The sequence below is a fragment of the Lissotriton helveticus genome, chromosome 5_1 (assembly GCF_964261635.1).
Source record: "Lissotriton helveticus chromosome 5_1, aLisHel1.1, whole genome shotgun sequence".
Lineage (NCBI taxonomy): Eukaryota > Metazoa > Chordata > Amphibia > Caudata > Salamandridae > Lissotriton > Lissotriton helveticus.
In genome coordinates, this window is record NC_136065.1 from 486815413 (window position 1) to 486831204 (window position 15792).

Genomic DNA, 15792 nt, shown 5'->3' on the forward strand with positions numbered 1-15792 from the left:
GGCACTTTAGCATCTTTAGCCCCTTGTCCCTCATTTCCCAGATGTTTACGCTTACCCATGAGTGCAGCTTGGGGGGGTGGCCCAGCCCGGCCTCCTCGGGCCCCTGATGGCCACAGATGGCCCGCCCTCTGCCCGGGCTCAGCCCGGCGCCATCCGCGCGCGTCCCGCGTGGCGGGAGGCTCCCCTCACACTTGTCGCGCCTCCGGGCGCAGGGATGCTGTCACAGGTGGTGCGTCGGCGGCCGGGGCAGCTGGGTGATGTAGTTCCCGCTGCGACCGGTCCGTCAGGAATGTAGCCAGTAGCCGTTGCCCTCATGGCGCGGAAAGGGAGGAGGAGATGTCGTTTCGCCTGAGTGTATTGCAGCAAGCCGTTCCCCTCACGGCGCGTGTCTCTGGTCAGTGCCCCACCAGCTCGGTCGGCGCCCCACACACTTGTAGCGCCTTCGGGCGCAGGGATGCCGTCACAGGTGGTGCGCCGGCGGCCAGGGCAGCTGGGGGATGTAGTTCCCACTGTGACCGGTCCGTCAGGAATGTAGCCAGCAGCCATCGCCCTCACGGCGCGGGAAGGGAGGAGGAGATGTCGTTTCCCCTGAGTGTATTGCAGCAAGCCGTTCCCCTCATGGCACGTGTCTCTGGTCAGTGCCCCACCAGCTCGGTCGGCGCCCCTCACACTTGTAGCACCTCCGGGTGCAGGGATGCCATCACAGGTGGTGCGCCGGTGGCCGGGGCAGCTGGGGAATGTAGTTCCCGCTGCGACCGGTCCGTCAGGAATTTAGCCAGCAGCCGTTGCCCTCACGGTGCGGGAAGGGAGGAGGAGATGTCGTTTTCCCTGAGTGTATTGCAGCAAGCCGTTCCCCTCACGGCGCGTGTCTCTGGTCAGTGCCCCACCTAGTAGTAGTATATGTGCTTCCTTCCACTTACCGGGAACACACCCCTGCTGCAGGAAAATGTGAGTTGATAATGTACAATTACAAAACCACGCACCTCCACCTCCACTTCCCCCCATCAAATAGGCAGCTCCTCCCAAACAGCCATGATGTACACATTCATGCACTCTGTATGTAAACAAGGAAAATGCGACAACATACATATGAACACATTGTTTAACTGCATCTCCCCTTCACATTGCAGAGGGAGGATTAACACCTCCTGCAGAGCAGCTCAACCCTCTCTTCTCTAATGACAAAGAGGACCACCACAGTGTCGACTCCGATGCCCTCCAAGAGTTCATTGACAGCCTCCACAACACACCTCCAGGAGCAGGGCAGCCCAGCTAGAAAGAGGACACCCCACACCATGCACAGACCACACAGCATGCAACATCCACCACCACAGCTGCCTCCCAGGACCCCCATGAAGAACACATGGCCTTCCAACGCAGTGTATTGGGATGCCAGGAGCAGCTCGCTGAACAGGTGTAGGTGGGCTTCGACCGCATGGCAGACAAACTAGATGACATACATGAGTGTCTAAGTCCCATCAGGGACCACTCACAGTCCCTAACGGCACCCACAGTCCGCTCCATGCTCTCCAACGGACCATGGCTGACATCGCTGGAGCCCTGACTCAGAGGATAGAACAACTGTCCAGTCAGAGTGGCTCTAGCGATGTCACACAGGAGTTGGGACACATGCGGAGGTTAATGGAGACCATGGAGTGAGCCAATGCAGAAAGAGCAGCTGCCACAGCTGCACACAAGCGAGTGGTAGCTGGGTTCCTCAATAGCCTCAAAACCATTCTCATGGCACTGTTGCCACAAGGCCTGGTGCTGATGCATGCTACTGCTACCACTACATCCCCATCTCCCCCCTCTAAAGTGTCAGTGCCACACAGTGTGGCAGACATTCCACCTCCGGTCCCTGAGGTGTCACTGCCGCACAGTGCTGGAGAAAAGCCAGCACCACCCACACACGAGGCACATGGAACAGCAGAGAACAAAGAAACGGATGAAACCTCCTTCGCGGTAAGAAGGACACAGTAGCATTCATCGCCGCCATATGCCGGTTTCAGCTTGGTACTGCCCTCTGCATCATCACCTTCCACTGTCCCCCGATGCACCCTGCGATACTCACCTTGGACCTCGACATGGACTGCCATATACTGTGTGATTGCCAATGACACAGCGATCAGACTGAGAACTGAACACTTCCTCTTCCTTTGGACTTGTCATTCCCTGAAGGACTCTGGCTGGCCCTCCACATGCCAACATTGTAAAGTGGGGTTTGCATGGCCCTTTACTGCTCCAGATGCAACACTCCACTGAATGTGCATTAAACATTCTGAATCAAACAGATGTTTTGTGACTATGGTCTTTCAAGTGTGGTTGTATGGATGAATATAGGGTCAGTGAATTCATCTTACGTCCATGTGGCTCATATCATTGGACTTGGGTCACAGAGTGACACATTGCTGAATGTTGTCTGGGTGGCGTCGACGCAACAACAGCGACACATGCAATTGTTACTTCCTTGTCCAGCCCCATAAGGAACCACGCCCAGAGCCCCAGGGTCATTGTACAAACCCTTATGCTGGACTGGCATATGCCAGGCAAGCCCACTATGCTTACACTCACGGGGGGACAAAACCGCTACATGTGCCAGGATTTCCCTGTTGTGATCTAACTGACCACAGGTTTAGTTGTCATCATGCCACAGCCACTCCCTCACAGCTGGTGTACACCCACACCACACCCATCCAGCACACGCATAACAGGACATGTGACCCGGGCAATAAAAAGGGCCGGGCGCACGTGCTCGACGCCATTTCTGACCTTTCTCTTGGTGTATCCATGTGGTGTGCATGTAGGCATGGGGGCCCAGGGCCTGCGACATTACATTCCGCCGGCCCAGAGGTGACATCAATACCAATCATAGATGGTCCATGACTTGCGGAGCACAGACTTGGTGGCACCGGATGCACTGTGGCCGGCACAGGCACACCGTCACGGGACGGTGACTTTCGGTGCACTGAGGTAGGGGCACCATAAGTGCTGAGCGGGTGTGCAGCCTGCGATGATGCCCCGTCCTGGCGGTCCGTACTGCTCAGGTATTGTGTGCCCTGTTGGACTGCAGTGTAGGCCTGAGCCAGCAGACTGCCGGTGCCTACTCCCACGTGGCATGGCCTCGCTGGTCACAGAGTTAGTGGCCCCTCAAGAGCTGAGCGGGTGGTAGCCTGCAATGATGTCCTGTACACTGGCATGTCCTCTGCCATGGCAAAATCAAGACCCAGCCCCAAAAGTGAGACCAGGTGGCCTGCAGAGTGGGGCTGCATGATGTGGAGGGTGCCCTGTCCGTGGGCCCCGGGCTTGGGGCTTGCAGCGGCACGTGGTGAGCCTCTTTTCTACACACCGGTGGCGGAAGGTGAACAGTAAGGACTGGGTGCACAGGGGCGGGCAAGCACCGCTGGGTGGCAGGAGTGGCTGGGGTGCAGCTGCCTGGGTGTGCAGGGATGGACACGTGATGATGTTGTGTGCAATTGTGTGTACTTTGCCATTCTTGTATCTGGACTCTGTTTCAGATGATGGATGTGTTTCAGATGTGTGACCTGGTGGACTGCACTACATGCCAGCACGTGGCTGGAGACACACCAGTGGCAGCAGGTGAGCAGCGTGGCCTGGGTGTGCAGTATCGGCACTCTCTCTCCCTGTCCATCTCTTCTGTTATCTGTGTCTCTCTCCCCCTCTCTGTCCGTCTATCACTCTCTCCCCCTCTCTGTCCATCTATCACTCTCTCCCCCTCTCTGTCCATCTATCTGGCTCTCCCTCTCTTTCTCTCTCTCTCTCCTTCTCTCTGTCTATGTCCGTCTATTTCTCTCTCCCTCTCTCTGTCCTTCGATCTCTCTCCCCCTCTCTGTCCGTCTATCACTCTCTCCCCCTCCCTGTCCATCTATCTCTCTCCCTCTCTTTCTCGCTCTCTCCTTCGCTCTCTCTCTGTCCCTTGATGCGTGCAGGACACACCTTCTCATCATGATGTTTGCCTTGCAGGCTGTGACCTACGGATTGTCCCAAGGGGACCCACCATGCGTCTCCATTTCTGTTCTGTGTTTCTTTGAATACATTTTCATTTGTTGATTTGAAGGTGAATGTGTGATGCTCATTTTTGTGACAGCACAAGCATGTCTCCAGATGTGATTGTGCGACATCAGGCGGATTATTTGGTACATGATTCAATGTAGTTGATATGGCATGTCTTTGGCCGGGGAGGAGGGCTGGGGTGGGTGGGTCCTGGGGGTGGTGGCGGTGGGTGTTGTGGCCCTCTTGGGTGTCTGGCCTGCATGATCAGTGGCTCCATGGCATCTGTTGCACTTCAGGTGTGGCTCTGGCCTTGGCTCCCTTTTCTGGTGCAGGCTGTGGTCCAACTTTACTCCTGATCCGAGCAGGTGTTAGTTTCCTGCTGCTAACACGCCTTATCACATGTTTTGTGGTCATATCGGCGATCTGGCTGGTAATTGAGAATGTTACGGAGTGGTGTTGTTGCAGCTTTTTGCACGAGAACGCCTACTCTGCATCTCATTGGCGATAGTTCCGGGCTTCATCTGTGGCGATGTTTTTTAAGGCTGCTATCGAAGGTAAACTGGTGCTATGGGCTGTTGGCACCAGCTTGTGAACGGGGTGTTACATTCATCGTGAGTTTGGCTGTGATAAAGTGCCGATAACTCCTTGAGAATATGCCCTCTTATCTATAAAAGTGAGAATGCTTTAAACTGATATTTGCAAGGTGCAGGTTGCAACAGGCCATGCGTGTAGCTAGAATGCTCCGGTTTTATCTACTTTTACGTAGTGATCCTGATTTAACCCTTAAGTGCTGAGGATTCTCCCACATCCTCCCCACTTCAGTGCAGAGCCCTTCCTTTGATATTTCGGCCATCTTGAACCTAAACCTTCATAGTTTTTTTCTATAATCGGTGGCAAATAATCTGTACGCTCTTACCAACATGCTGGGATTGTAAAGGTGCCCAGGTTTTGTGCAAACTGTGAAAGGAACCAAATGAAGCAACATTTTTTTTTAGAACTGAGAAAATTGTGCTGTGTAAGAAAATGCATTAAAAAAAGGCATTAACAAAACGTTTATTGTGCTGAAATCACTCTCTTTATGGCTTTCAAGAACACACAGAATTAGTAGACAAATCATTTTTCACTTCTGTTAGCTGCATTTTTCCTACGTTAACATGAATTCTTCACAGCACCACTTCGCTTAGTGTGACTTATCGAAAATGAGATGCAAGGTAGGCGTTCCCGTAAAAAACACACAACACAATATTTACAAGGATTTCCTTCTATATCGCTAAAAAAGAAACTACTGCTAAGTAACATTACCGGCAGTTTCTTACCACTAGGAATTAGCTGGTCTTAAAAATTATGCTAACAGACTTGTCTAATATCGGCCTCATTTATGAGCTTTTTGCACAGGGCAGTGCCACAAGGAATCTTGCGGTGCTACCCTGCGTCAAAAAGGGCAGGAATGCACTTGATCTATAAGATATGGTGCATTCTTGCCCTTGTCCCTAATGTTGATGCACAATAGGTTTCATACAGCAACGCAGGCACTTTTGCACTATGGTGCAAGGGTGCCTTTGTTGCAGGGCTGAATGAGTTTGTGCAAGAATCAAACAATCATTTAGGGGTTTATATAGCGCAGCTACTCACCCATGATGGTCTCAACACTCTGAGGGGGGCTGCTGATCCGTCTGAGTGTGGAGGTTTCAGTCAAAGGGGCAGGTCTTTTATTTTGGGGGGCGGGGTAGATTACTTTTCAAATTTCCTTGGTTTGGGTCTGATTCCATTTTAGGCAGACCCTTATTTCTGCTGTTATCCTGCTATATTCATCTATTACTTCTTACTCACCCCCTCCCCTTTAACTGTAAGCTGGAAATCTTTGGACCATACTACTGACTGGAATATATGGGATCAACTTTTGCATAGAACCTTTAATTTGGACTGTTGAGTTATACCAGATGGAGCATTATTACGTTTAAAATTATAAATCAGTCCAATAATGTCTCTGTGTCTTTGTGCTGCCAGAATCGACATGTCTGAAAATATTCAAAATGAGAAGTTTTCCGGAGCAGTAAAGGATTTCTTTTGGATTGCTTGAGTTAGAATTAGTTCTTTCATCCTGACGTTTCCAAAGTTAACCAGGATTGCTCTTGGATATTTGGGATTAAAAGGGTGGGTTGCGGGTACTTAATTTGCTCAGTTGTTTGTCAGATCGCCAACATCTTTTGATTTTTCGGGAAGGACCACTGTACTAACAAGCTTTGTTATTAATTGAACAGGCGACTGTCCTGCTTCGCGTTCGTGATCTTCAGGATTGCCAACGAACCTTGGATTAGTGCGTTGAGCACGGTTTCGCGCATCTTCCAGTTTCAACTGAAGATTTTCCAGCTCTGTTTGCAGTTTGATCAGGTTGGTTTCCTGATTATTGCTGTTGACTTCTAAAGAAGAAACCTTTAGCTTGACCTGTGTCATGTGGGTTGAAAGCTGGTGTAAGTTTTCAATGACCTGGCCCAGCTGTTCATTTGTCTTACAAAGTGCTGCTTTTTGTGAGAGCGTCATCTCTTGCAGTTCACTTGGAATTTGATTTAAGGTTATCTCAATGGTGGGGGACGGAGCTGGTTCTGCGGTTGAGACAGACAGTGCCTCCACTTCTATTTCATTTGAATGCTTATTGGACAAGGAAGATGTATCAGCTTCCATTGAAGTGGAAATAGGTGCATCAACATTGTGGATTGACTGGGTATGCATTGGCTCGAGTGGGTTGTCTCTTTGCATTCCCAGAGAAAACAAGGGATATACCAGTTTCCCAGTTTCTTGTTCTGGTGGGATCTGCTTCTAAGATGGTTGAGGGGGACACACCGACATTATCAGTTAATCTATTGAAATGCTCTTCATTGATTGTTCTCGAAATATATGACTCAATAGTTGCGGGGAGATGCCGGAGTTATCACAGTGCAGCCACGAGCCACATTCGCACACCACAAACCGCTTCTGCAACCAGATTGCTCCTACTTCCTTTTCGGGGGGCCTAAAGCTCCCCCTCAAGCTGCTGCAAACCCCTGATTTCCACCCCTTTTGGTGGGTGATGGACAGAGCCAGGCTGGCCGCAGTGCCCATTGTATCCCCTATGTCCCTTGTGTCCGTAGCAGGAAAAAAAGAGGGATAGTTAAGCATCCAGCACGTCCAGGTGTTCTGTGGAGTATATGGCATTGATCAAGCTTCCTGTAAAGTCTCTAAAATAAAGGCCAGATCTAGGAGCATAGGAGACATGGGCTTAATACTCATGCCAGGAACCCCTTGTTGCGCTCATGCCCATTGACCACTAGCCATTAATCCTCCCTGCTACCTTTGTGGCTGGTCCTGGGTATAGTAAATAAATGGAAGGGGTCAGAGTAACCTGAAGTGAGCTGACAAAAACAGTAGAAGAAAAATAACTTACCAGTCTCTGGACTCAAATCACAATGCGCTGAGTGATTCTTTGATACTCGCAGCCCTGTCATGCCAAAGAGCCAGGTCTTGAGGTCCTTCCTGAATTGGGTCAACAACAAAATTGCTTGAGGTGGATGGGCAGGGTGTTCCAGGTCTTAGCGGTGAGGTAGATAAAGGATCTTCCTCTGGTTCTGGTCTTGTGGATCTTTGGGACGTTGGACAGAGTGGAGTTGTCTGGTGGGTGTGTGGAAAGCGAGGCGGTGGTTCAGATATACTGTTCCTACATCGTGGAGAGCCTTGTAGGCATGTGTGAGGAGCTTGAAGGTGATTCTCTTGTTAATTGGAAACAAGTAGAGCTGTTGGAGGTGTTTCTGGATTCTGGCAGGATCCATTTGAATTTCTTTTGAAGCAGGGGGAGCGTGTGGAGCGTGTTGAAGCAGATTGAGAATACTGCATTTATTTGGCGGTTAATTGTGAGCGGTGAGTCCAGTATGATGCTGAGGTTCATTGCATGGTCCGTAGGGTTGGGAGGGCTTCCAAGTGCATTGCTGTAGTCAAGTCTGCAGGAGATGAGTGCGTGGGTGACTGCCTTTCTGGATTCTGTGGGGTTCCATCTGAATTTCTTTTAAAGCAGGAACAGTGTGTAAGCAGGATGAGGATACTGCATTGATATGGCAGTTCATTGTGAGCATGAAGTCCAGTATGTTGCATGTGTGCTCCATAGGGTTGGGAGGACTACCTAGTGTGGCAGGCCACTAGGAGTCGTCCCAGGCTGATGGCGTGAATCTCAGGATGAGTACTTCAGTCTTGTCCGAGGTGAGCTTGAGGCGCTGTCTTTCGTCCAGGTAGCGACGGCCTCCATTCCGTTGTGAAAGTTAATTCCGCCAGCTGTGGGTTCATTGATGAGGGAGATGATCATCTAGTTGTCACTTGCATAGGAGATGATGGTGAGTCCTTGGCTTCTGACAATACCTGCGAAGGGTACCATGTAGGTTTTGAACACGGTGGGGCTCAAGGAGGAACCCTGGTACACTCCTCAGATGATCTCTGTAGGTTCTGAAAGGAACAGGGGTAGTCTGACTCATTGTGTTCAGCCAGTCAGGAAGGAGTGGATCCAGTCCAGTGCCTTGTCGCAGATGCTGGCGTCTTGGAGTCTCATGATTAGGGAGCAGAGGGAGATGGTAGTGAAGGCAACCGAGAGGTCCAGTAGGATGAGGGCTGTGGTTTTTCCCCAGTCGAGGAGGGAGCAGATGTCGTTGGTGGTTGAGAGGAGTGGGGTCTCGGTGCTGTGGTTGCTTCGGAAGCCAGATTGGAAGGTGTCCAGGACTTTGTTCTCTTCGATGAACTTTGCTGGGAAGGGAAGGAGGGAGATGGGTCTGAAATTCTTGAGGTCTGTGGGCTCAGCGGATGGTTTGCTCAGCAGGGGGTTGATCTCGGCTTGTTTTCAGTCGTGGGAAAGGTGGCAGTTTTGATGGAGCAGTTGACTGTGCGACTAAGCTGGGGGCTCCTGAGTGGATGCTTTTCATAGTCTTGAGTGTGTCATCTGTGATGAGTAGAATTCAGTTTAACACGATCTTTTGGGGTGCGGTTATGTGTGGTAGTAGTAAGCGCAGTGGCAGGGTCTGGAAAACCTGACCTTATGGGGCAGGCGGCGCAGGGCATGCCTAAGATCTCCGAGTTCACCTGCCTCGACCGACAGAGACATGAGACACTCTGTTAGGCGTAGAAAAGTGGTTTTATTAGCTGCAGCTAAGCACAGTTATCTAAGAAGTACCACACAGGTAGGTTCTCAAGAGATTGCCACTTCAATCCGTGGCGCACAGTATATTATACAACACAAGTTTACAATGACAACTCCCAATATACACAAAACTGACAAATAGGAATAGTTCGAAAACAAGCTATCGGATGTCTAAAACACACCCTCCTTTCAGACCCCGTGTGCTCTCCTCCCCTCAGGTTAATCAACACTAGTGCCCGTAATTCAATTTGCAGGTGGCAAAACGTGTGTAGAATGCTTCAAAAGAAGGGCTATGTAACAAGAGAACACACGAAGAGAATAGTGAAGGCCAGTTAAATAAGATAAGGTAGAGAAGAATGGTGGGACCCAAACAGTGGAGTAAGACATGGATTAATCAGTCTAGACACGGCTTTGCGAATTCGGCCAGACCCTGACATCAGTATCGCACACAAGGACAAAGGTTGTTCTTTAACGGGGAAAAACATGGAGCAGCTGAAAAGGCAGAAGACCATTTTATCGCATTAGCCGTGCTGCCTGAGTGAGGCAACAATAAATGGCGACTAAACACAAAATGGCGGCTGTAGCGAAGCGGGGCCGAAAACTACGTAACCTCAGACCCTCCTTTTGCCATACTCAGGCAATACACAAAGGAACCCATGTTAGTCTGAGTCGATATCAATGGTCATGAGGTCATTGAGATGTTGTTGCACCATCATCTTAATGTGTTCTGTCTGCTGTGCTACTTGTTTGGAGACACAGATCGTGGCACAAAGTCCACAAATGGCTGGACCACACTGTAGACAAAGACAACAAGAAAAGACGAGTGCTAAAATCATTCCAAGGAAAGTTAACACTTTCCATCCCCAAGTGGACAGTAGTCCCCAAAACCATCCCATCACAGACCAATCTCCAGTATCTTGGTGAATAGACTCAGAGATGACATGTAGCTTAGAGATGGCTTGGTATACTGTAGGGGCATTGTCAGGAATATAAATGCAACAACTACACCCAATCAGTTTACAGACTCCTCCTTTATCTGCAAGGACTATGTCTAAAACTATTCTATTCTGTAAAGTCATAAGTCGATCCGCCTGAAGCTCGGCAGTCAAATTCTTTAATGCTCCAGAGGTTACATTGATTGTGGCATCAACCACGCGGACCAACTGTCTGATATTTTTGCTATTGGCCATCGGACCCCAAAAGGGAAGAAACCCTTTCAGAAAATCCCCTCCTTCTTGCCCTGCTGTATCTTCCGAATCTACAACTCCTCTAGCAACTCTCTTTTTATGATAATCAGCAGGAGCAGTATATGTAGGAGGGAGGAGAAAAGCTATATAACACGTCCCCGAGAAATATGGGGGAAGCCATGTGTAAGCTTTGTCATGACAGATAAAATATGTACCTTTCGATGCCACCAATGGTGCGGGGGTAGAAAGAGTATAGACATAAATATGGGAGCAATTGCTCCTCTCTTGCTTAGTTTTGGTATTCTGGCCATTTATTTGCAAGCACAAACGACCTCTTTGGGGTAGTACCCAAATCGGTGTAGAACTCTGTTGCTTAAGCTTGTCGGTGAGGCTGAGAGTATAACGAGTTATATTCCACCCATCGTATGCTCTCTTCTCGTCTTTAGGAATCTTGATGATGTCAGCAATCTTTGCCATCATTACAATACCCTTTATCAAAGAACTGTGACTGAAATCCATTCCACCATTATAGGATCCACCAGAAGGATATCGAAGTAAGTTCTGGTATGCATTGGAAAACATAGCGAGATAGTCCCAAGCAGAACCTTCGTATGAAAAGGGGAGGACTAAATACGGCATCCCTCTTTGTGTATTATGTGGTATGAGACCACAGACCCAACAATCAGTAACATTTACGATCAATTGATGCTGGTGTAACAGTTGAATGAAGGAATTATTAAGATATTCCATTCTTCTCATTTGCTCGTGGTCTGGGAGTGAGTAAAATGTATGCGGAGAAACAGTAGTAGAGGGAGTTAGAGAGGCAGAAGCGGGAACAGGTACCAACTGTAGGACGTGAATAAGCCATCCTATGCATGCTAATAAACTACATAAACATACTAAAACACATAGTGCTACGCCACAACGACCGAATAATAATTTCTTATAATGAGCTCTCTTCATCATCTTAATATCACTTCCTTTCCCTGTATTATCCATTATTCTAAAGCCGTTGCTCACGATAATCTTCCTTAATCACTTGGCTGTGATTGTTAGCCGTCCTATGACACTGCAAGTCCTGTTGACCTAGTCACTATTCAGGTCACAGCTCAAGACTCCTACCGTGACCCTGCAACTTGATGGATAAGGGAAAAAAAAAAGTTTCTTTATAAACAAAATTAAAGGAAACCAAAATTAATTGTCTTTAGGCAAACTCTTTCTCAGATTGTATCGTCTCTTTCCAGGCGTTGTTTGGTCCCTAAATAAATGTTCGGGATCTGTAGTGTTAAGTCTCAAATGTACAGGTACAGCTTCCTGTAAGACGTCATCGTCCTCCTTCTCTGAGCTAGTCCGATCCAGGCGTGCACTGCTAAACGGTATGAAGCTGGGTACCTTCTCGCACTCACTATCACCGATACCTTCTCGGACCCACTGGTCATAAGGTAAAGGCAATGGTACCCTTTTGCAATGCACGCTGTGGATCCAATTTTTCTTTCCCAGGACCTTGACAGCTGTACGAGTTGTGAGTAACACTTGTCTCGGCGGCCCCCAGCGAGGTTCCAAGTTCTTTTTCCTCTGGAAGTTCTTCAGACACACCCAGTCCCCAGGCTGGATGGAGTGTCCGGGATCTGAGGAGGCCTCCGGTAAAGCGTTTTGGACCTGTTGACAAATAACATGCAATTTAGTGGTGAGATCATTTAAATAGTCAACCAACAGCGGGTATGGAATATCTGAGTACTTTTTGGGTCTGGGGACTCCCCAGACATTAGCTGGGCGTCCGAACACAATCTCGTATGGGCTAAGCCCCAAACGAGAATGAACAGTCGTTCTAGTTGAAAGGAGTGCCAAAGGCAAGGCATCAGGCCAAGAAAGGCCCGTGCTGGCCTGAATCTTTGCTAACTTAAGTTTGAGAGTGCCATTATAGCATTCTACCAGACCTGCTGACTGAGGATGGTTTGCCGCATGGAATTTCTGTCTAATGCCTAGACCCACACACATCTTTTGCATAATTTGACCTACAAATTCACTTCCATTGTCACTCCAGACAATGCGCGGCAAACCAAATCTCGGGAAGAATTCTTAAAAAAGTATTTTTGCAGTGGACAAGGCAGTGTTGTCCTTTAGGGGGTATATGTTGTGCCTGATATTCTATTTGACATCATTGCATGCTCCTCCTAGAGTGTTAGTGTAAATTCATTCTATGTTCTGTATTCTTATCCTGGCGGTTGCTGAGGCAGGTTAGATGTAACTTGTGTTCCTGTTCTTGTTCTTGAAATAAAACCCTCAGTACTCCCAACTTGACAGCGTCTTCTTCACAACATTTTGGCGACGATCCAGTCTTCTTCGTCTTCCAGCGGGTGCAAGCTGTACTGATTGCGGTCTCCGTTGCCTGATTCCTGTACCACGGTCCATGACCTGAACATCCGAGAGGCATCGCGGAGCTCCGTGAGTTGGACAAAAGAAAATCGGCTTCTCCGCTTCATTCCTTTCATAAGGTATTTTTAATACTATGTACCCCTTGCCAATAAAGCAGTAAGTCGCGTGAGCAACTACTACAGTGCGCGCAGTTAGTCAATGTCTCCCCTCGTGCCTAAGCAGTAAGAGCAATCTTAATAGCGCGCGCAACCATAAGTCGCGTCCTTCAATTTCTTGCCTCTTCGTCACAACGCTCAGTGCGCTCTGACGTCATCGCGCACAACGTTGAGTGGCCATTTTATCTACATTCAAGTATACGATTTGCCAACCACGTTACAAACAAAGTACTGCATTTTGCCAACCACGTTTTTGTAACCGGCAAATCGTTTTTGGACATTACAATTCGATTACATGTTTTTGGACATTACAATTCGATTACGTGTTGCTCATTAATAAGAGGCGCTTTTCACTCTAAAGTGTTTTAAGGAATGTTTAATTCATCTTTTGGTGGATAATAACACATTTTTTGTAATTTTTCTTTTTCCTGCCTCAGCCTAATTCCGCGAAGTCATACTTCTTTCAAATTAAATACATTGATTTATCAATATGGCAACTACAGCCAACCATACTATTTCACCTCCGCCTGCTTTTCTAATTGAAGGAGAGACTCCTACCACTGAATGGGAAGAGTGGTTGGGTTTCTTTGAAACCTATTTAGAAGCTATAGACGGTCTTAGATTTCCTGCACCAAGGAAAAAAGCCATTTTATTGAATTCTTTAGGGAAAGCTGGACAACATGTTTTTAAATTTTTGCCGGAACTTCGTAATGCGGATGGTGAACTTGTTGATAATCCTTATAATGAAGCTAAGTTGAGATTGGAAAAATACTTTGGAAAACAAGTGAATATCGTTATGCAAAGACATAAATTTTACACTGCACCACAAAAAGGAAAAGAAACTGTTGATCAGATGGTTGCTCGTTTAAGGGAGCTTTCTTTGAAATGTGACTTTGGCGTCATGGCTGATCAAATGATTAGAGACCAATTAATAGTACAATGTAAAAATAAAAGGATGCAACAGAAATTGTGGGCAGCTAAGAATCCTACACTCCTGGAAGCTATTGCCATTGCTAAAGTTGTAGAGGAGTCTGACAAGTGCATGGAAGAAATACAAATTCTTGAGATGAAGAAAGAAGAGACAGTCAATGTTGTCAATAAGTCTGACAAGGATCCTGTTCCTAATGTGGACAAATTTGATGTTAAACTAAAAGTTTTTCCCAACAAATCTAAACCGTTTTTTAATGCTTCTGGGGGGAGAGGAAAATTTGTGGGGTGTTTTCGTTGTGGCAGTATGTCTCATGCTGCTGATTTTCAAGGTTGTTTTGCCAGGGATAAAACTTGTCGTAAGTGCGGTAAGCGTGGTCATATTAGCAAAGCATGTAAATCTCCATCTTTTAATAGAGTCAATTTTGTAGAAGATGATCTTATTCCTCAAGACATGTCCTTGTGTGTCGAAAGTGATTCTGAAGATAATACTCATTTTATTTTACAAAGGCCAAAAGCTTCCTTTATTCTCAATGATGTTCCTGTTACACTTTTGGTTGATCCTGGTTCCATGTTTTCCATCATTCCTTATAGCATGTATAAAGAGTATTGGTCTTCTTTTCCACTTTCACACAGTGACATTATGCCCAAAGGTTACACGGGGCAAGTCATTAAACTGAAGGGAGTCATGGATACTTCTTTTCAGTTCAAGGGAAGGTCTGCGGTTGGAAAAGTTTATATTTCTGAAGATGGTCCAGCTATCCTGGTTGGATACAACAATATGATTTGCATGTCGTCCTTGACCCGAGGTCTGATGATGTAGTACTAGTTATTGAGGATTTCAATAAGGTTGATACAGTTCTCTCTAAATTTTCTGATGTTTTCCGCCCTAGTTTAGGTAAATTGAAAGGGTATTTGCATGAGATCAAAGTAAAAGAAAATGCTACTCCAGTTAGGCATTCTCTCAGGAGAATTCCTATTGCTGTAAGGAAGGAAGTAAAAGAAATGTTTGATGATATGCAAAAGCAAGATATAATAGAACCTGTGGAAACTTCAGAATGGCTTTCGCCCGTTGTTGTTACACAAAAAAAGGATGGTAAGCTCCGTTTTTGTGTTGACCTTCGTTCTTTAAATCAGAACATCATTGTAGATAAGTTTCCTTTGCCCAATATTTCTGAAATGGTTCTCTTGATGGATAAAGTTAAATTCTTCAGTAAATTGGACCTAAAATCTGCTTATCATCAAGTAGTATTACACCCTGATTCGAAGAAGTTCACTGCCTTTGTAACTATTGAGGGTGTGTTTCAGTTCAAGAGGTTGCCATTTGGCCTGGCTTCTGCAGCCAGCGTGTTTCAACGAATGATGCATTCTTTGTTTAAAGATTTGAAGCACGTTCAATTTTTTCAAGATCACATTTTGATCACAGGTGTGGATGAACTTGAACACAATTGTAATTTGTCCAAGGTTCTGCAGATTTTGTCTAGTGCTGGTCTTACCCTGAGGAGGGACAAATGCCAATTTCTTTTGACTGAAATTGATTACTTGGGGTACACGATTTCACAAGATGGAGTTAAACCTAAAGAAGATTTGTTAAAAACTATTTGGTGTGCTCCTGTACCTTCTGATAAAGACCAGTTGAAATCTTTTCTTGGGTTAGTGGAGTATTACTCCAAATTTGTACCTAACTTTTCACATAAAACAGAACCTTTACGAATGTTGCTCAGAAAGGGTCTGCATTTTGCTTGGGAAGCTCAACAATCTCAAGCTTTTGACAAGATTAAAAGTGAGATTATAAATGCTGGCATTTTAACTACTATTGAGCCGGGTAGAGACACGTACGTTACTGTTGATGCAAGTGCTTATGGAATTGGTGCAATCTTGTCTCAGAAAAGCGGTGGGATTGAGAAAACGGTCGCTTTTGCTTCACGTTGTCTCAATTCTTCTGAGCGTAACTATGCTGTCATTGAGCGAGAGGCACTGGCTG